General features: G+C 48.5%; 1 long non-coding RNA gene across 1 annotated transcript; it reads right to left on the minus strand.

Annotated features, from left to right (window-relative positions):
* Positions 1-1,090: 1,090 nt before the first annotated feature.
* Positions 1,091-21,058, minus strand: LOC140708745 (uncharacterized). The gene is made up of 3 exons (XR_012088962.1): positions 20,476-21,058; positions 20,277-20,331; positions 1,091-1,892 (listed from the first exon to the last, which is right to left on the minus strand). It is a non-coding gene; the product is annotated as an uncharacterized lncRNA (long non-coding RNA).
* Positions 21,059-22,734: the final 1,676 nt, after the last annotated feature.

The raw sequence follows: 22,734 nt of genomic DNA on the forward strand, positions 1-22,734 counted from the left end.
TGGAGTCTTTCTCAACTCAAAGAAAAATGCTATAATCAATTATCTCTGGGCATTCGGCCAACATTGTTACATTCTCTCAATAACCCATTCTGTAGGCTTCAAGGGAAGGCAAAGGTATTTGCGGTGCACTGGAAGGAGGCCCGGGTGATCTCCCTCCAGGCCATGCAGGTGACCTCTGGACCTGAGTGTCCAGCCAGATAGAGCTGGGGACATCGGGAAGGTAGGTCGGTTGCTGCTGAGTTTTCAGTTAAGTTGGTTGCTGTGAGCCAGAACATTGCGTAGACTCCTCAGATCCACATCACAAGCTGCTATTCCCAAACTATCACTTTGCAAGGACTCTGACCCTGGGCAACATCCCTTTTTCTTCATCTTCAGAAAGTGATAATTATTGTGATTATGAGCTATTAATGTAATAATAACTAGCAGGCAATGGAGTGGCCCAGGCAGTACCCTGGGTCTCTGCTGTCACACAGGGAGGGAAGCTGGGCAGCCAGTTCCCCACGAGCACAGAGAGCTGCACCTCCGGCTCACCCAGAATCTGCCCCAGCAGGCGGTGCTTCGAGTACATCCTCTGCAGAGCCACCTGACTAAGAGGGGAGGAAAGAAATCCGGCCAGAAGTTGGGCTGGTGGGAATTTCCAAACGAGAGCCCGTGTGCTGGGAAGGACGCGTTGGACGGAACTTCTCAGGGGTTTGTTCTGAAGAGTAATGAGTGGCATGCCAAAGTCAAGATTTTTATTTCTTATTTTTCAAAAGCTGCATTGATGGGAACAAGCTCACAATACAAACAGTGGTGATTGCAATCACTCGCTGTTCCCATGGCAACAGACAAGATTAAAAGGGCAAACAACGAAGCTGGAACTCTCTTCAGATTAAACGCTCCCAATTTTAATTGCCAGGCAGCACGCTGACACATGGAGTCCCCCGGCTCGCGGTTTAACAGGATCCAAACCTCTCCTCAGTTTCTAACTGGAGGCCATCCGGGACGACCACCTGGGCCCTCACTCCTCCCACCCAGAGCATGAAGCACAAGAAAGCATCAGGTTGCTCCTTGAATACCTCCAGTGATGGGGAACTCATTCCAACCGGCTGGACATGAAGGTTCAGTAATGGGTCAGTCTTAGCAATCAGGGGAGAAAACCATGAGGGCGTGGGTTCAGGCTGCTAAAATAAGTACCAAAAGGCAAAGGTTGATAATAGCATTAATTTTAATCACATCTATGGTTTACAGAGGCATGGTTCTCAGTGTTCTACCCTTGACCACAGGGAGACAGCACCGGTAACTTACTTTCAGCAGATAATTCCTATGTGTCACACACGCAGCGCTAGTCACTCTTTATGTGTGACCTCCCCTAACCCTCTCAACAGCCTGCAGCAAGCATTATTATAATTCCGATTTCACAGATGAGGGGGCTGCAGCTTGGGGAGATTAAGGCCAAGGTCACACAACCAGTGGTGGCAGAACCAAGACGGAAACTCAGACCCATTCGACCTCAGAGCCCACGCTTTTGCTACCATGTTGCCCCTGGAGGAAGGAATCCGCTGGATTTGGAGACAGCTGCCTGGCAGGGGCAGGCAGTGGTGAGAAGGTGATGTCTCAGGGACCTCCAGTGGCATTGCCAAGCTGTTCTCTCTGAGCCTCCCCAAAAGGAAACTCTGGTCTTAGGGCTGCAGGCTCAGCTCGCCTCTCTGCCTGTGGCATCTGCAGGGTGACACTGTTACCATTGCCTTCTTGAGGTTTTTCTTGTTTCCAAGGCTCCAGCTTTGCCAGCTCGAGCTTCCTTCTCCCCTGAGCCATGAGTTCCCTCCTCTCACAGCTGCCCGGCATTTGATCAGCCTGGCTCAAGCAATCTCTGTAGGTCTGGGGAGAAGCAGACCTTTGGAAAAGCAACACTGAAATAAAACAATCATGAATTCACAAAGAAAATGACGATTAAATACACCACCCAGAGCATCTGGTCTTTCTCCCGAGATAAACAAGGTCTGTTCCCAAACTCCAATCAGTCGCTATTTGCCTGTCAACTTTTTACTGTGCTCCTACTATGGGCCAGGCACTGTGCGAGGACTGGAGATTCAAACTGGATGAGATCTGGATCGTGCAGAGGGAGATCCGCGTGAGGAGACTGGACAGGGGTGGCGGTCAGCAATCACAGAGCAAGGTCAACAGTGGCAAATGCTACAAGAGCAGAGAGGGGGCATTGCTGCTGATGTTGAGAGACGAGAAACGTGGCTCTCCTCTTGGAGATCCTGGAAGGCTTCTTGTAGGAGGGGGCCTTCTCAGTCACTCACTCCCTCACCAAGGCAATATTGACTAAGTCCCCACAGACACTCTGCTAGGGCCTGCGGATCTGAGGATGAACAAAACATGGTCCCTGCAGGCTGGAACTTATCATCTGGTAGAGAAGACAGTCATCTATTAAACCTAACAAAAGCGCCCTAAAGGACAAAAAGAGGGCTCTAGGGTTAAGTAAAGCAAAGCAAACAATCATGTCTTGGGGGTTCAGCGGAACTTCCTAAGAAGAGTAGCACTGGGGCTGGGATGGGGATGCTGAGGAGGTGCTAGATGGATGAAACTGATCAGGAGGGTGGCACTGGAAACGGATAGCACAAGCCAATGGGATAATGCGGGAGCCCCTGGTGAGAGCACTGTTTACACCGAAGAGAGAAGAGTCAAAAGAAACCAAAAAGGGATAGTGCAGTCCCCTGGGGTTTGTAACAGTAAGGAGCCCCTCCTATCCCTACATCGAAAGGAGAGAGCCTCTGAAGGGAACTGCAGGGAGAGAGGGCTGCTGGGACCAAGACACACAACCTGCCCAAGGCGGCCAGCAGGGGAGAAGCTGGGGAGGCAAACACTGACCATGCTCTTTCCCCCACCGTTGGATCGCCTGCCAAGCCCTGCCTCTGGCCAAACCCAACTGGAAGCCAGAAAGCATAGGATCGTCTAGATTAGGCTCACAGAGTCAACCTCGCAAGGGGCGGAGAGAAGTGGACAAGAATGGAGAGGCCCATGGATGCATCCAGCCCGAGGGAGGAGTGTGCACAGCCAGAGTGACCAGGTGCAACAATCTCCGCTCCTCCCCAAAACCCCATTAACATGACTGGGCAGACAAGGAGGAAGGAGAAAGGAGCAGCTGAGAGAGTATGGCCAATGTGAGACAGGTGGGACAGTGACAACTGGCCCAGGAAATGAGAGAGAGTTCATTTCTACCGAAGCCTCAGTTGCTACAGAGGGAAGATCAATGACAAGCAAATGTTAATCCTGCCATGCCCCAGGAAGCTTCAGGAATCAGGGATATCTGGTAATGTTGAGGGTGGTGGCTCAGATCAAGGCTGAAAAAAGGAATTGGTGTCTCCCAGGTCTTGTCCTTCACCCCCAGCAGTCAGGGACCTCACTTGCCCTCCCTGCAAGGTAGAAGCAATTGATTAGGGAATTGGACCAGGAGAGCTCCTGACTCAGGGATACGGGCACATCAGAGGGCCAGCGTGAGAAAGGATGCATCCTAAAGGCTAAGTTCTCCAGCTCCATCGGCTTGCTTGTTTGCCAGTCAAACACATATCTCCAAACAGGACACTGGATTATTTGTTTCTGGTGAAATAAAAGACCCATGAGAAAACCCCTACCAGATGCTGAAGTTGAGAGTCCCCCAAATGGCTGGGCCCCTGCTCCTTTATTCTACAGTAAAGCCCCTCACCCATCAACAAGCCTAGCCCACCTGCAGAGAGTCCAACCAACCTTTTAGTGTCTCGCTCTTAAATATGCATGGGTTGGTGAGAATCTCTAGACATTTGGGGAAATTTTTCAATATAAGAGAGCAAAACAGACATAGATAGAAAAAATACCTCTGCTGAAATAGAGCCAATACAGGAAGCAAAAGGAAAACTTCAAAGACCTTATAATGAATATCCTCAGGGAGATTAAAAAAGAGATATTGTTCCCATGAAACAAGAACAAGATCTCATAAGACAGAGGCAATCAGAAAATAAGAGCTCTTAGAAATTAAAAATACAGAGGCCAGGTGCGGTGGCTCACACATATAACCCCAGCAATTTGAGAGGCCGAGGGAGGCAAATCACCTGGGGTCAGGAGTTCAAGACCAGCCTGGCCAACATGGTGAAATCTTGTCTCTACTAAAAACACAAACATTAGCCGGGCATGGTGGTGCATGCCTGTAATCCCAGCTACTCAGGAGGCTGAGGCAGGAGAATTGCTTGAACCCAGGAGGCAGAGGTTGCAGTAAGCTGAGATCATGCAACTGCATTCCAGCCTGGGCAACAGAAGGAAACTCTGTCTCAAAAAAATAAAAAGAAATTAAGTATACGGTATCAGTAATATGAAAATCAGTAGAAAGGTTTGAAAATGAAGTTGAACAAATATCCCAAAAACAGGACAGGAAAAAAGACGGTCAATAGGAAATAAAGAATATAAAATTGAGAATATTAATCTATGAGAGCCAATATTTAGCTGATAGGAGTCTCAGAGGGAACAGAAAAAAAATCATAAGAAAAATGATCAAAGAAATTCTAAATGAAATTTTATCCAAATCAAATTACAAGTATTTCCAGATTGAGTGGGTTTACTGAGGGCCCATAGCAAGGAAACTAAAAGGCCCACCAAAGCATGTTACCATGTGTATTAGCTCATTCTCAAGAGACATACCTGGGACTGTGTAATTTAGAGAGAAAAAGAGGTTTAATGGACTCACAGTTCTGCGGGGTTGGGGAGGTCTCAGGAAACTTACAGTTACAGTGGAAGGGGAAGCAAACATGTCGTTCTTCATATGACGACAGCAAGGATAAGTGCTGAGCAAAAGGGGGAAAAGCCCCTTATAAAATCATCAGATCTCATGAGAACTCATTCCCTATCACGAGAACAGCATGAGGGTCATCGACCCCATGATTAAATTACCTCCCACCTAGTCCCTCTCATGACGTGTGGGAATTATGGGAACTACAACGCAAGATGAGATTTGGGTGGGGACACAGTCAAATCATATCACCATGAAATTTCAGAATATCAAGAATAAAGATTGCAAAAGCTCCTAAGAGGAGGAAAACAGTCACATACAAAGGGTCAAGAATACTAATGACTTTTGTATATGTTATGTATTGAATTGTGTTCTCCTCAAATTCATATGTTGAAGTTATAACCCCAATACCTCAGAAGGAGGCCTTATTTGGAAACAGTCTTTGCAGATGTAACTGGTTAAGATGAGGTCACATTGGAGCAGGCTGGGCCCCTAATCCAATACAATTGCTGTCCTTAAATAGAAATCTAGACACAGACATGCACATGGGGGGATGCTATGTGAAGAGGAAGGCAGAGATTGGGGTGATGCAGCAGAAGCCACGGAAAATCAAAGAGAGCAGCAAACCTCTAGCAGCTAGGAGAAAGGCGTGGAACAGATTCTACCTTACAGTCCTCAAAACGGACTGACCCTGCTGACGCCTTGATCTTGGACTCATAGCCTCTAGAACTGTGAGACAATACATTTCTAGTTTTTTTGTTTTATTTGTTTGTTTGTTTTAGTGGAGGGAAAACACTTGGATTTTTTTGAGACAGGGTCTCCTTCTGTCTCAGGCTGGAGTGCAGTGGAGCAATCACCTCAACCTCCTGGGCTCAAGAAATTCTCCCAAATCAGCCTCCCAAGTAGCTGAGACTACAGGCACACACCATCGTGCCTGGCTAATTTTTGTATTTTTTGTAGAGACAGGGTCTCCCTATGTTTCCCGGGCTGGTCTCAAACTCCTGGGTTCAAGCAATCTTCCCACCTCAACCTCCCAAAGTGCTAGGATTACAGGCATGAGCCACCACACCCAGCCAAATTTATGTTGCATAAACCAACCAGCTTGTGATACTTCATTACAGCAGCCCTAGGGAATGAATATATTATGTGAACAAATGAAGTGACCATAAAGAGCCACTTCAAAATTCTGAAAGTCATCTCTAATCTAGAATTCTATAACCAGCCAAATATCAGTCAAGTGTGAAAGCAAAATAAAGACATTTTCAGACATGTAGGATCTCAAAAAATAAGAATACCTAACATGCACCTTTTCTCAGAAAACTACTGGAGGATGTACTACACCAAACAAAGGAGTAGATCATGAAAGAGGAAGATTTAAGTTCCACAAAATAAGGAATATAACACATAGGAGGCAAAAAGATGTCCCAGAATTGCAACTGGGCAGGAAGCCTGAAGACCAAGCAGTCCAGACTAAAACAGTAGAATGTAAAAGGACCAGAATCAGAAGGAAAAACATTAAAAACAGAGACATTAACTAATTATCGACCATATGGAAAATAATATTGAGAAGAATTTTACAGTATCAAAGGAATATCTGGAAAACGTCACTGACTGATGCCTAGAAAACTCAGCAAATGCATTGTTGGACAATGATTTATTGAGCACCTTCTAGATGCCTGGCATCATTCTAAGCACTGGGAACACAGCAGTAAATAAAGCAGATAAAAATCCCTGCCCTCATGCAGCATATGTTCTAGTGAAGGAAATCAGACAATAATGGAAATAAGTGAAATCTATAGCATATTAGATGATCATTGTGCTACACAGAAAAATAAAATGGGAATGGGGATGCCAGGATGAGGTTTGAGGTTCAGTTTTAGATAGTCAGGGAAGGCACCACGGCAAAAGTCCTGAAAGAGAGGAAGGAGAAAACCATGCAGATACCTGGGGAAGCAAATGCATAGCAAATGCAAAGTTTCTGCAAAGGGAGCATACCTGGCAGGTCAGGAAACACCAAGGAGGCTTGTGTGGCTGGAGTGGATTGAACCAGAGAAGGAGATTTACATTGCAATAGAAGCATGACATGATCTAACTTACCTTTTAAAACAGTCACTCCAGCTTCTGTGCTGAAATAGACTGTCAGGGAACAATGGTGGAAGTAGAGAGAGACCAATTATGAGGCAGATTGTAAATATGTGGATGGGAGTCAATGGTGGCATGGGCTAAGGCACTAGCAGTCAGAGAGGGTAAGAGACAGATTGTGGCTGTGTTTTGCAGGTAGAGGTAATGAGAATTTGCCAAGATTGGATGTGGAGTGTAAGAGCAAGCAGAGCGTCAGAGGAACTTCAAAGGAACTTGCAGGCTGGAGTGACTGGTAGCTAAGCTAGAGAAAGATGCAGGTGAATATTGTGAATATTGTGGGATGGTGGAGAGCACAGAGGTTGTGCTTTAGGCATATTAACAAAGCTTATCAGACACCTGTGATGGTTATTAGGTGTCAATTTGACCGGATTGAAGGATGCCTAGATGGCTGGTAAAGTATTGTTTCTGGGTGTGTCTTTGAGGGTGTTACCAGAAAAGACTGACATTTGAGTCAGTGAACTGGGAGAGGAAGACCCACCCTCAGTGTGGGTGGGCACCATCCAATCAGCTGCCAATGCAGCTAGCACAAAGCAGGTGGAATAAGATGGGATAGCCTTGCTTGCTGAGTCTTCTGGCTTTCATCTTTCTCCTGTGCTTGATGCTTTCCCCTGCTCCTCCTGCCCTTGGACATCAGACCCCAGTTTCTTCAGCCTTTGGACTCTGGGACTTGCACCAGTGCCTTGCCAGGAGCTCTTGGTCCTTTGGCCACAGACTGAAGGCTGCACTGTCAGCTTCCCTGGTTTTGAGGCTTTTGGACTTGGACTGAGTCACTACCACCTTCTCTCTTCCCCAACTTGCAGATGGCCTACTGTGGGACTTTGCCTTGTAACCATGTGAGCCAATTCTTCTTAATAAACTCCCTTTCGTATATAGATAGATCCTACTGGTTCTGTCCCTCTGGAGAACCCTGACTAACACAACACCCAAGTGAAGAATTTGAGGTCATTGTGTACAGAGGTCTGGAGCACAAGGTAGAGGTGTGGGCAGAGAAGGGAATATGGAAGTGATCAGTACGTTCTTGGTATTCAAAGCCACAGAGACAGGATGAGATTGAACAAAATAGGAAGAAAATGAAAACGCAAACAATTACATGAAAAGAAGCCTCATCATAGCGTATCGCTGGCTTGACAGTGAACAACAGTTATAGAGTCATAATAATAGAAACACAAGACTGTGACTTAACCAAAATTGTGATGTCACTGTGCTGGGAAGATGGAAAAATGAAGATAGAAAATAAAGGAAGAGCTGGGAGGTAAGATCTAAGAGTGCCAATGCCTGGTCTTTATACTAGAAAAGAAACAGATCGTGTTGGAAATCTGTCACTCAAGACTGGATAGTAAAAGATACACCTGGTTCAGAGCAGGCTGAAAAGTGCCCTAAAAGAAAGCACTGCAGTTCCCCTTCCGTGTGCGCTGAGTACCCTCAACAGCTCTGTCCAGACCTGTGGGTGGCGAGATCCCTGGGAGGAAAGCCGGGAGAGCTCTAGCTGGGTAAATGGCACATTTCTGGCAATGTGATTGTGTGTGTGCTGTAATTACTCAGCGATTGCAACGTCTAGCATTACTATTTAAGTAAACCTGTGTCAGGATACCGTGTTTGTTCAGTGGCCTAATACCACTACTGGACACACAGTTGAATAATTAAGTTGGAATTCATGTTTGGATATATATTAAAGGGTGTTATTAGTCCATTCTTGCATTGCTATAAAGAAATATCTGAGACTGGGTAATTTATAAAGAAAAGAGGTTTAATTGGCTCATGTTTCTGCAGACTGTACAGGAAGCATGGCTGGGAAGGCCTCAGGAAACTTACAGGCATGGTGGAAGGCAAAGGGGAAGCGGGCAAGTCTCAAATGGCTGGAGCAGGAGGAGGAAAGAGAGTGGGGAAGGTGCTACACACGTCTAAACAATCAGATCTCGTGAGAACTCTACTAGGAGACCACCACCAAAGGGATAGTGCTAAACTATTCATGGAGGATCCCACCCCATGATCCAATCACCTCCCACGAGGCCCCACCTGCAACACTGGGAATTACAACTGAACATGAGATTTGGGTGGGGACACAGATCCAAGTCATATCAAAGGGATACTTTGGTTTTAAACACACCCTTTCTTCCATTACATGCTGATTGCTAGGAAGTTCATTCCCGAAAGTACAACTTTTTTCCTGTGATTCTGTACTTTTTCAAGGCTACGAACAGTTCTACAACAGAAAAATAAACTTCAGAACTGTCTGAAACAAAATGTTATTATGAATTGGCCACTCACTAAGATGAAGTGATGATGTGAGGTTTCAGATTTTATTAACTTAAACCATTTGGTAGATGGATTATTTTAATGAAACACAGACCTGTGACCCATTGAGCTTTGCAGGGATAATGAACAGGAGATAACTGAATTTCTTCTTCCACTCTGTTTTCCAGCTTCACGTATTTCTTTAAATAGATGCTCATGTTTTATTTAGCAATTTTGCTTTTCCTTTATTCAAAACCAGGATGGGCGTTCCTTTCCCAAGTGAATTTTAACGCAGCTGCTGCAGGCTGCAGAATAAAACCCCACTGGAGAAAGATGCTCCATTAAAGAAAGATTGAAGCCAACATTGAAAATTGAGAGCTAATCTTTGTGTACCTTTCGAATGGATGCATTTTTTAAATTGGCAATTTGAAAAAGAATAAAATTGTTCAGAATATACAGTGCAATGGGAGAAAGCAGGTTGGGCAATATTATTTTAATTCTAATTAGATGCATTCCCCTGTTTGAGATTTACTTACAGAGCAATCTTAGTTGTAATGGAAAGAAATGCTTATTGATGAATTTGATGACTGCTATGGATTCTTACTTGCCTTTGGCGGCTACAGGATGAAGCCTTACAAAATGGGAAGTTAGGGATCCAGGTGTAGAGTCCTTCTTCCTTGCTACCATCTGGAACTCTTGTGCCCAGAATGCAATGGAATTTACTAAGAAATGCTAAATAGCTGTTTCTCTCTCTCTCTTTCTCTGTCTCTTTCTCCCTCTTTCTAGAGAGAGGATCTTTCTTTCTTTCTTTCTAGAGACAGGATCTCACTCTGTCACCTAGGCTGGAGTGCCGTGGCTATCATGGCTCACTGCAGTCTAAAATTCCCAGGTTCAAGCAATCCTCCGGCTTCAGCCTCTTGAGTAGCTAGGATGATAAGCATGTGCTACGATGCCTGGCTCTTTTTTTTTAATGTATTTGTAGAGATAGGATCTCACTATGTTGCCCAGGCTGGTCTTGAACTCCTGGCCTGAAGTAATGTTACTTTAATTTAGATGTCCTGGGTAGTCCAAAGACAACTGGGAACTAATTCTTCACCATGTTGAGGGACTGCTTGGAATTGCACCTGGAAGGCAACGATGTCATCAGCAGACAGCCCATGGCTTACCTATCACAAGGGTACCTGGATATTCTCATTCTGGAAGTATGGGGTCCTCTATGTGGGATTTAAATGGCTTTGCTGATCTGATTCTTGGCAATGTGAGTAGGAATATATGGACTGATATGGAAAGTATCAGTCTTGAGTAGTATGAAAGTCAAGAATCTCATATGTTAAGGAGTAAAACATTTTGTAGGAGACCATTGAAAAATGGAAGGACAAGGATGAAGATACAGGTATAAGCAGGATGAGAGAGAAAGGCAGAGATGTCATGTTAACTGAAGCATCTGTTTACATGGCCTATGAAGGAAGTGAACCCAGATAAGAGATTCACTGGGGGATGAAGCTCAGGCCAAATCCTCGGCCTTGGTTTGCCCCTGGGTGTTGCTGTCCTCTAAAAGCTGCAACTGAAATGGAAACGAATCTGTCAGAGATGTTTCTCTCCATCTGAGGGCTGTTCTTTTCCCCTGAGACCATCACCTTCACATACACCACCATACTGAATTCGTTTTCAATGGCTATTCTAACAAATGTCCACAACCTTACTGGCTTAAAACAACACAAATGTATTATCTTATAGTTCTGGAGCTCAGAATCCCAAAAGGGGTCTCACCGGGCTAAAATCAAGATGTTGGCAGAGCTGCATTCCTTTCTGGAAGCTCTAGGACTGAATCCTTGTCCTTGTTTTTTCCAGCCTGACCACATTTCTTGGGGGAGTCCTTTCCCTGATGCCATCTCTCTGGTCCTCCCTTAACCTCTTCCCCTTTTAAGGACCCTCAGGATTATGTTGGATCCACCCAACATATATTCCTACCTTAAGGTCAGCTGATTAGAAAACTTAATTCCAACTGCTACCTTAATTCTCCTTTGCCATGTAACCTGCCCTACTTGCAGGTTCTGGGGATTAGGACATGGGCATCTTTGGGAGGCCGTGATTCTTGCCTACCATGGAGAATTCCAGTTCCTCAATAATGGGGTCTGGACCACGCCTCCCTCAAAGAAGTAGCTCAACCAAATATGGAGATGGGAAAGAGGATTTCTGGTGGCAAGTTCTACCGATGCTACTGACTGACACAGATGACTCTACCCATCTAGAGTCTCATCTGAAAGCCTAACAAAGGGATTCATCATGAAAAAAGAAAAACAAGATGGTAAAAAGTGAACACGTAAAGAGAATAAATACACAAGAGAAAGATTTTTATTTATTTACTACACTTTAAATTCTGGGATACATGTGCAGAACGTGCAGGTTTATTACATAGGTATACACATGCCATGGTGGTTTGCTGCACCCGTCAACCCATCACCTACATTAGGTATTTCTCCTAATGCTATCCCTCCCCCAGTCCCCTGACCCCCCCGACAGGCCCCAGTGTTCTCCTTCCTGTGTCCATGTGTTCTCATTGTTCAATTCCCACCTATGAGTGAGAACATGCGGTGTTTGGTTTTCTGTTCTTGGGTTAGTTTGCTGAGAATGATGGTTTCCAACTTCATCCACAACCCTGCAAAGGACATTAACTCATCCTTTTTTGTGGCTGCATAGTATTCCATGGTGTATATATGCTACATTTTCTTTATCCAGTCTGTTGTTGATGGGCATTTGGGTTGGTTCTAAGTCTTTGCTATTGTGAACAGTGCCGCAATAAACACCCCCAAAGCTTTCTTGTTCCTTTCAACACCGTGTCTCCCCATAATCAGGTGCAGAACATCAGACACGAATCAACATTCTTACTTCGCCTCTCTGAGCCTCAGTTTCCACAACAGTATGATGCGGGAATAACACCTGGTATTAGCAGGGTTACTGGTGATCCCTTAGTGAGAAAGCAAACCCGATTGATTGAAGAGTTCTGCAGTTTTTGCACTATGTGCTACATTTATTATAGGCATTGACTTCATTGTCCTGATAAGAGCCTTGGTTTCCTCATCTGGAAACTGGGGATAATAATTATTCTCTACCTCATAGGGTGGGCAGGGCAGCTGGTACTTGCTTCTGGTAGGTCCCTTCTTTCAAACAAGTCACCCTCTGATGATCTGTCGTTGCCTAGTTGTCAATTCTCCATCTCTCACACACATGCACTTCCCGGCCTCCTTCCTTCTGCCCACAAGCAGGTATGGACTTCCCCTTCCATGGTGGAGCATCCATGAGCCAGTTCTCCACTCCCCTTCATTGGTGAGCTCCCCTAACCCACGGCCTCCACTGCTCACCACTCCTCCCTCACTTACCAATGTTTGCATTCTGTCTTTGGTCTGAAGCTAAGCTCCAGATCCCTCCCATGCCAACATGGCCTTGTAGCTCTCATTTTTCCTCACTTTTCCACATGTTTGACTTGGCATGAGGCCATCTTCTCCTCCAGGTAAGACCACGCTAGGTCTTCAGCCTGACCAAGATCCCCACTGGATTCTGAACTCCAGTGAGATCAAGACATAATCTGTCTCTCCCCGACCTCCATAAACCCAGGGCCTCGGATCCTGGAATGCAGCAGGCTTTTAGCACCGCCCAACATGAATGAAGGGACAAGAGTTCATCACTCCTGGCCAGGCACGGCGACTCACGCCCGTAATCCCAGCACTTTGGGAGGCTGACATGGGAGGATCACCTCATATCAGGAGTTCAAGAACAGCCTGGCCAACGCGGTGAAACCCCCTCTCTACTAAAAATACAAAAATTAGCTGGGCGTGGTGGTGGGCGCCCGTAAACCCAGCTACTCGGGAGGCTGAGGCAGGAGAATTGTTTGAACCCAGGAGGCGGAGGTTGCAGTAAGCCAAGATCGCACCACAGCACTCCAGCCTGGGTAACAGAGCAAGACTCTGTCTCTAAACAAATAAATAAATAAAATCATCATCACTCCCTGTAGCTGGGCTGATGAAACCTAACATTCCACTCTGGTTCCCTTGAGTGAGTGAGATGTTGAGAAACCACCACATGCTGGTGAGGAGAACCAGCCAATCACGGAGCAGGCAGCTCTGTGCGATCCCATCGGGGACCTCTGGGCCCCTATCTGTCCTGTGTCCATCCCGTGAATGACCCACACATGTGGGGAGTGATCACTCATAAAAAAGGGGCCAAGGGTAATTGGACCTGTGTCTGCTCTGCCACGGACCTGCTGTGTGACCTTGGGAAAGGTCCATCTCCCACAGGGTCTGAGTCTCTTCTCCCTCAGGACCCGAGGCGGGCAGCCTGCCCACTTGGTTCTATGGGTGTTTTCCTTACTAAAAGGATGGGGGCTTGAACTCACCAGGGAATCCTCAGTCAGATCACAGCCCCTGGGAAGTGGTGGGAAAGCAGGTGTTTGGAGGAAAGGATCAAGGCGGGCACCCTAAGACCCCACACCCGAGGAACACGGGAGTTCAGGCTTTATCCAACGTGCTCCCTCCTAACAGCTGGGAGGGAAAAGGTCTCCTGGCGTCAGGTCAGAGAGGGAGACAAGTCATTTCTACTGTTCCAAAGAATAGAGAAGTGGGCTCCAGTCTTACAGACTGCAGTAAGATGGGAAAGCTCTGGTTGCTGACTTTGTCCCTCCACCAACAAGAGCTGCAGCTGGTTTTACCCTGAATTACCCAAGAACAAGCACATCTTTCTACAAAGAGGACTCAAAGTGCTAAATGCAAATTGCGATCCCAGCTTTGGCATACTGGACTCCAGTGGAGCCCCTTGCATTCTGTGTGTACCCACTGTACATATGAGTGTATTGCCAGCCCAAATAATCCCGCTCTGCTATTGGAATCTATGCCCTTATAGGAGGAACGTCTCCCAGTCTATCCTACCACATCCCAAATAAAAGAGCAGGACTCCGTGACCTCGAGTGCCAGTATTCATCACGGCACACTAACTACTGTAACCAACCACATGAAAGATCTCAAAAGACTGTATTGACTGGAAATAGTACAGGCTTTTCTCTGATTCGTGTAACAGTTTTAAGAGTAGACCCTCGGTAATCTCAGCACTTTGGGAGGCCAAGGCTGGCAGATCACCCGAGGTCAGGAGTTTGAGACCAGCCTGGCCAACATGGTGAAAATATATCTCTACTAAAAATACAAAAAATAAATAAATAAATAAATAAATAAATAACAGCCAGGCATGGTGGCTCACGCCTGTAATCCCAGCACATTGGGAGGCTGAGGTGGGCAGATCACCTGAGGTCAGGAGTTTGAGACCAGCCTGGCCAACATGGTGAAACATCATCTCTACTAAAAATACAATAACAAAAAAAAAAAAATAGCCGGGCTTGGTGGCATTCATGTGCAATCTCAGCTACTCGGGAGGTTGAGGCAGAAGAATCACAGGAACCCAGGAGGTGGAGACTGCAGTGAGCCAAGATCGTGCCATTGCACTCCAGCCTGGGCAACACAGCAAGATCCTATCTAAAAAAAAAAAATAGAGTAGACCCTCAGGTGTCCAGGCTTTCTCCATGCTAGGGTTCTACCGTCTCACACAAAGGGCCTCACTGATACTTTGGCATCATCAGTCACCAGGTAGGAAGGAATTGAGCAAAGGGCTGCTAGGGCCAAGCCTTAAGCAGCATGCGTCGCTTCCACACCCACTCTCCCTGCTGGTGCTCAGGCTCAGGGGCCCACCTAACTTCAAGGGAGCTGGGAAACACAGGCCAGCCCTGTCCAGGGATCAAAGAAAATGGCTTTGCTGACCACTTACCTAGTCCATCGCAAGTTTCCTTCCACCATAGTTCCAGGTTCTCAAGCTGCTTTGAATGCTCCCTGGGAATAACCAACCTTATTTACTCGTCCTCCATAATGGGGGCTCCTCACTAAGGGAGGAAAGCAATTAAGTGGCACACCCCAAGAGGTCCCCACCTCTAAATCCCTAGCTAATCCTCCACTCCCATTCCGGCAGCTTTCCTGGGAAGCTGCTTCCACACACTGTCAAAAATTGGTTCCCATTGAGGGCAGCTGTTCTTAAATTAACCAAAACAAGGCTTAGAGGGGAAGAAACATTTGGAGAGACAGCTGATGGCTTCATTGAATCAGAGGAAGCCTCTTTGCTGCTGCCATCCCGCTGCCAAGCCTCTGCTCCCGATGGGCCAAAGGACATCTTTCATGTTCTTCCCTCAGATCTGAACTTGGGGCCGTTTGCAAGTCCCAGAGATGGGGGCTTCTGATGCTGGCCCCAAGAACGGACTGGGCAGCCCTGAGGGTCCGGCCAAAGATGCAACATCCAAGAACAAGAAAAGGCATTTCTAAGAGACAAATGCAAAACTGTCAGCAGGATGAGTACAAAGTTTTGAGATCAGTGTCACTTGCCTTGCTTAGAATTCCCCAAAGGGGTCCTGAAAAGGAGCTGAGAAAGAACTGAAGACTCAGTGTTGACTGTTTGCAATATTTATTACAAAAAAAAGGACGTCTGTGAAAGGTCGTGGTGTTCACACTGACACAGAGTATGCAGCAGGCTTCCTGAGGCTACGCATCCCTCACTCCCACACTGGCAGGAGCTGCCAGGGCTACGAGAAGGCTGTGAAAATTCACTCTCATCTATAGCCAGGAAGTGGAGGTTCTGCCAGAATACAGAGGGCACCTGAACACAGGACACCCAGAAGGTAATGGAAGGCCAGGACTGCCGGGGTGCAGCCAAGGGGTGTGCAGAAGTGACCCCAGGGTGGAAGCATGTATAATGATTCTAAGAACAGGGGCCGGGCATGGTGGCTCACGCCTGTAATCCCAGCACTTTGGGAGGCCAAGGCGGGGGGATCACAAGGTCAGGAGATCGAGACCATCCTGGCAAACATGGTGAAACCCCTGTCTCTACTAAAATACAAAAAAATTACCTAGGCATGGTGGCATGCCCCTGTAGTCCCAGCTACTCAGGAGGCTGAGGCAGGGGAATCACTTGAACCCAGGAGGCAGAGGTTGCAGTGAGCCGAGATCGCACCACTGCACTCCAGCCGGGCGACAGAGCAAGACTCCGTCTCAAAAAATATATATAGAGAGAGAAGCCGCTGGAGTGTATTGTCATGGTCAGCCCTTCAAGGGACTTTATGTGCATTGACTCACTGAAGCCTCTGACAACCTCTTGAAGTAGCAACAGTTATGATCTCTATTATCCAAATGAGGAAACAATTGCTCAGAGAGGTTAAGTAACTTGCACAAAAGCACACAGCTGGTGAGTAGTCAAACTGGGTTAGGAATCCAAGCCCACCCAATTCCAAAGCCCTTTCTGTTAGCATTCATTCTATTTTGACCTCTGATGTGGCCTTAGAGATAACAAGACAGATACCTCCGAGATCATCTCTGAGGGAAACCCTGAGTAGCCATTATCACCAATGAGTAACAGCCACAGTCGGCTTTAATTTGACAACTAAACTGATGATAGCAATGGCCTCAATGTCCCATGCAAGAGGACCACTGAGGGGCTGGGCACGATGGCTCATACCTGTAATCCTAGCACTTTGGGAGGCCAAGGCAGGTGGATCACCTGAGGTCAGGAGTTCGAGACCAGCATGGCCAGCATGGTGCAACCTGGTCTCTACTAAAAATACAAAAATAAGTTGGATGTAGTGGTGGGTGCCTGTAATCCCAGCTACTTGGGAGGCGGAGGCAGGAGAATCGCTTGAACCCAGGAGGCAGAAGTGGCAGTGAGCTGACATTGCGCCACTGCACTCCAGCCTGGGTAACAAGAGCAAAACTCCATCTCAAAAAAAGAAAAAAAAGAGGCAGAAGAGTCAGAGAAGGACATGTGACAACAGAAACCGAGGCTGGAGTGATGTGGCCATGAGCCAAGACATGCAGGAGCCTCTAGATGCTGGGAAAGGCAAGGAACGAATTCCCCGCTAGAACCTCCAGAAGGAATGCAGTCCTGCCAAGAGGACTAAAGTCAACCAATCACTGATTCCAGTCCCAAGTGACCCATTTCAAATTTCTGAACTCTGGAACTATAAGATGATAAATGTGGATATGTAGACTTGTTATAGCAGCAATAAGAAACCAGCACGGGCTGGGTGCAATGACTCATGCCTGTAATCCTAGCACTTTGGGAGGCCGAGGCAGGCAAATCACCTGAGGTCAGGAGATCAAGACCAGCCTGAGTAACATGGCAAAACCCCATCTCTACTAAAGACACAAAATGAGCCGGGTGTGGTGGCGCCTGCGTGTAATCCCAGCTACTCGGGAAGTTGAGACAGGAGAATCCCTTGAACTGAGGAGACAGAGGTTGCAGTGAGCCGAGATCATGTCACTGCACTCCAGACTGGGCAACAAGAGCGAAACTCCATCGAAACAAAGAAAAAAAGAAAAGAAAAGAGAAAAGAAAAGGAAGGTAAGGAAAGGAAGGAAAGGAAAGAAAGGAAAGAAAGGAAAGGAAAGGAGGGAAGAAACGAACTAGGCAGTGAGTGGCTGCAGAGGGCTGCCTAACAGAAGATCAGTGTATTAAATAGTCAGGACAGAAGACCCCACCGACCCAAGGAAGAAAGCTGAGGGAACAAAAGCCCTGACTCCACTCTCCTCCAGCCCGAAATCTCCTATGGGGGCTTCCATGGGAAGAACCCACTGGAAGCCAGAGGGAGCCATCGGTGTACCCACAGGATCATCTTCCAGAGCAGGGTGCAGGAAGGAGGGTGGAGAGTGGATTGAAGAGACCATCGGGAGACAACCAGCACAGCACGGCAGCTTGACCAAACTCTTTGCTTGCTAATGTATTAATTACCCAAGAGCAAGAGGCTACATGGGAGTCTTGAGCCGGGTCCCAAGAAGGAGGAGCATGAAACCTGCACTCCAGCTGGAAATTAAGACTCACCCTACCCTTAGGACAGAATCCAAGAAGACAGACACAGATCTGGGGCACAGTGGATGGAAATCCCCCCAGAGCTTCCCGGGAAAGGGGTCCTTCAAGAGCCTAATAGCCATGCTGGAGGCCAGCCAGCAGGGTGACCAACCCAGAGACCACCACCCCTTATCCTATCTTAACCACCCAATCCCAACCCTGGCCATCCCTCCTCAATGCCATGCCCTTCATGGATGAGATTCTGCTGGGTACAGAGAAAAGCCCAGGGTTCCAGGCATCAGCTGGGCTGGCCATTGCTCCTAGTTTGGGCTCTGGCCAGCTGATACTGTCCAGTGTCAGATCTGGACATCCTCAGGCCCCGCCCTCAGAAACTAACATTTACAGATCAACTTAGCTCAAACACAGCCTCAACACTAGCCAGTATGGTGACTGCAAATTAGAAAAAGGTACCCCCTTCCTCAAAACACTTTCTTGCCATCTATTTGGAACTTGTAGTAACTACACATAGCTAAGATAGATAACAATGAAATTGTGGGAATAGGGGGTGGAGGAGAGAGTGCTGGAATTGTTCAGTGCACAACCTGCACAACTGTAAGTGGCCGCCATTCCCAAACTCCCTCCACCATGTTAGGGGATTTCCACTGCACCAGCATCTTACATGGGCCTCTTCTCTTCCAATGCTGCTCTCTTGCCGAAACTATTACAGTAGTCTCCAAATTGGTCTCCCCCTTTCAATGCAACCTTACACTTACCACAGAGTCATCTTTCTAGAATATTCATCTGATCACGCCCCTTGCCAGTGGAAGCGCTTCAGGTCCCCTGGATGTGGTCCTGTTCAATCTTGGCAGCTTTTTCTCCCACGACTCTTGTCCTATACAGGTACATACTGGCCTCCACCTGGGCTCTCTCTGAGCCCTACTCTGGCCACAGACTAGCCCCATATTCAGCGCCTGCTCTGGCCTTCAACCCATGTCCCAGGCAGGACAAATTCCAGGTCGGGTGCCAATAGCCCCCTCCCAAGTGAGGGCTGTGGCAACCTTGGACAATATGAGATGCCACTCTGGTCTAACTTCAACTCTCAGCCTCCCCATCCCAGCTGTGCCCTTATACTTTTTAACTCTTCTCCTGTCTGGGCCGCTCCCATTCGTCAGGGACAATGAGCCCTATCTGCACAGCTGAGGATCCTTCTCGAGTCCCACCCCCCACCACCCCCGGCTCCCGGCCCCCAGCCCCCGACCCTGGCCTTGCTCAGGCTCCCACAGGTGGAAGAAGCAGTTTCCCAATATAAGGAGGGCCAGTCCCCAGGTGTGCTGTCTCTGGTCTGGGCAGGAGTGGCAGCAGGGACCGGGCTGCAGTGTTCTGAGGACCATCAGTAATTCCTCTTGCTCAGAGACAAGGGCAATCTCGGTGCCTCCGTTCCAATCACCCAGAGAGAGGCTCACTGTGGCTGCTTAATTAATACTCTCATTGGGGTCACTCGACTCCAACAGTCCTTCAGGGAGTGTTGGGAGGTGGAGACATGACATAGGGGAAAGACAGGGAATGATGGGGTACGTCCCTGGGGTACATCCCTGGGGTTGCAGACGTTGGCCCTGGGAGGGCCATTCCCCAGGGTGGGAGGGGCTGGCAGAACAGGGCCAAGCCGTGGTGTTCAGGGACCAGGAAAATGTTATCTAAGATGGAAATACACATCTATATCAGAAATTCGAGTCACCCCAAATTCAGCATGTCCCACCACGCTGGCTGCCTAGGCTTGCACAATCCCATGACAGAAATACCACCCCAGCCAACTGGGGCAACCTGCTCTCTCGGCTTCCCTTCTGGAACCAGTGTCCCGCCACAGGGCTCTGGGACGGCCCCATGGGTACGCACCCTGGCTCTCGCCATCTGGTTGACAGTGGAGGGTGGGAAGGGGTTGGAGGGAGAGAGGATAGGACAGTGCCCCTAAGAACAGGGACCAAACCAGGACTATTTTGGGTTGAATTGTGTCCTCCCCACAAAAGATATGTTGAAGTCCTAAGCCCTAGAACCTCAGAATGTGATCTAATTTCGAAACAGCGTCTTTGCAGAGATAATCCAGTTAAAATGAGGTCATTTGGGGGTAAGTGCTAACGCAATATAAGTGTCCTTATAAAAAGAAGGAGTTCGGGCACAAAGACAGTCACAGAAGGAAGACAATGTGAGCAGACACAGGGCGAAGACAGCCATCTATAAGCCACTGCACGCCTGAAGCTACCGGAAGACGGAAGAGGCCAGAGCAGACGCTTACCTGGGATCTTCAGAGCCCTGGCGAGACCTTGATTTCAGACTTCCCATCTTCAATTCTGTAAGACAAGAAGCTTCTTAGTTTGTGGCTCTGTAACTGCAGCCCTAGGGCACTAAGACAAGGGCCCACCCAGGTCTCAGTCTGGTCTTGGGGCTCCCTCGCCAGAGGGTACTAGGACCCATGTCCAGGCTCGGGCACTTACAAAATGCCAAGGAAAGGCCGGGCGAGTGGCGCATGCCTGTAATCCTAGCACTTTGAGAAGTCGAGGCGCGTGGATCAACTGAGGTCAGGAGTTCCAGACCAGCCTGAATAACATGGTGAAACCCCGTCTCTACTAAAAATACAAAAATTAGCTGGGTGTCTGGACGCGGGGGGAGAGAACAAAGACGACTAAGATGGCGCATTTCCGGGTTCTTCATCACCAACTTACCCGCGCGCGGGAAAATGCAGCGCACGCGCGGGAAAATGCAGCCCACGCCCGGGAAAAATACAGACCAACTGCGCAGGCGCAACATGGCGTCCGATCGAGGAAACCGAAACTCACCTGGCCGCACCTACGGAACACCCCCAACACGCCCGTGTCCCGCCTATTGCTCTCCCACTACCAAGCCTTAGACAGAGAAGCCGCTCCCGGCAGGCGCGCGGCGCCAACTTCCTCGGCCCCTCCTCATATGCGGACCTAGGAACCTCGCCGGAGAATGCCGGAGCGACTTCCTCGGCCTCCACCGCCGGAGACTGGTGACCCTCGCCGCCTTCCTCCTTCACATTGGCTAGCTAATAAAGCTTTTTTTACCTTGCCTACTTGCCTCATCTCTGGCGCCTGCTCCAGTGGTCGCATAAAACAAATCACTGGGCATGGTGTCAGGTGCCTGTAATCCCAGCAACTCAGGAGGCTAAGGCAGGAGAATCGCTTGAACCTGGGAGGCAGAGGATGCAGTGAGCCAAGATTGCACCACTGCACTCCAGCCTGGGCGACATGAAACTTTGTCTCAGAAAAAAAGAAAAGAATAGAAAATGCCAAGGAAGACTTTCCAAAGTGGAGGAGGCCCCTGAGGCTCAGGCCCAGGGAAGGACGCCCCGGCCTTGATCTAAGGACAGGTAAAGGGTCAGGCAATATTTCAACAGAGAAAGTGACATTGGCATCAATGGGGCCTCGTGACCACCTCCAGGGATGGTTCTCACCCACTATCCCCCAGAACTTCCCATCCTTCGGGGGGCAAGCCTGACAGCAAAAAGACCCACCTTTCCACAGCCTCACCTGGGACCACGGTAAGCCACAGTCCCAGTCTGCATGGGTCTAGGGGAGCTGCCCAGCCACAGGATGCTCAATGCAAAAGCCAGGAGCATCCTAAGCAAACTGGGGCTGGTTTGTCCCCCTGCATGCAGCCTTGCTCTGCTCCCCGGGGCCTGCCTGCAGGAGATTCACAAGGAAAACAGTGCCAGCTCCTCACCCGGCAGTGCCTCCACCCCTTGCAAGTGACACAGAATCAGGGCTCCGTCCCCTTCTTCGCCCGGCAGCTCCCTAAGAGCCCTCCCTATATGCCCGGGTCACTCAAAGGGGTTAGGAGCTGCCACACCCCCTCACCTTACCCTGGAGGAGGTGTGGGCCCCACAGCCCCCAGGCTCTGCTTACTGTCCAGGTTCAGGTCACCCTCCTCATCCTCACCTCAACAGCCTGCTCTGCGGTGTCTGCTTTCCCGTCCTGTCCCCCTCGCCCACTCCCCACAATGGCAGGTCAGCTTCTGTGAATACAGGTCTGATCAGGCCACTCTCCAGCTAACAGCCTGCCCTGGTTTCCCATTGCTCTCAGGAAAGCAACCAGAATCCTCATGATGCCACCTCGGCCTTTGCAGCCACGAGTCTTCTTGAAACAAGCATCCTGCCCTTTGCTTCCGTCACTTCCAGTCCATCCATTTCCCAGAGAGGCCATCCCAGTGCTCAGGCCAGCGGGGAGGGGGGGCCCATTTCACGCTCCCCCAGTGCCCTGGGCCTTCCCACAGAGACCTCATCGCACTTGCAATGGTGGGAACGATGGTGGCTGTGGCTTTCTTCAACGCACCAAGACGATGATTAATGACCCTCAGAGGAAGACCATCAGGATCACACCTCTGGTTGAACCCATGGGCTCATGGGCCCTTGCAGTGAGAGAACACACATTATGGCAACCATGGGTGTCCCAGTAAGAGAGTGCTAGAAAGAACCTCGGTTTGGGCTGATGTTATATGCCCTGAGAGAGGGTAAGGGAGCAGGGCTTTGCTCTGGGTGGAATGCTGTCAAGAAGGAGGGATAACTGATTGGAGAGCTTAATCAATCTCATCCAGCTGGAGGACGACCAGCCCACAGCTGAAGCTGCCACCAGCAAAGTAGTCTATTAGTGTCCCCATCTGCGCTATAAGATGTTGAATTAGACGATTTCTGAAGGCCCTTGCCCTTGTAAGAATCGAGGCATGTTTTTCAGAGA

This window comes from Chlorocebus sabaeus, chromosome 16 (assembly GCF_047675955.1).
Source record: "Chlorocebus sabaeus isolate Y175 chromosome 16, mChlSab1.0.hap1, whole genome shotgun sequence".
NCBI lineage: Eukaryota > Metazoa > Chordata > Mammalia > Primates > Cercopithecidae > Chlorocebus > Chlorocebus sabaeus.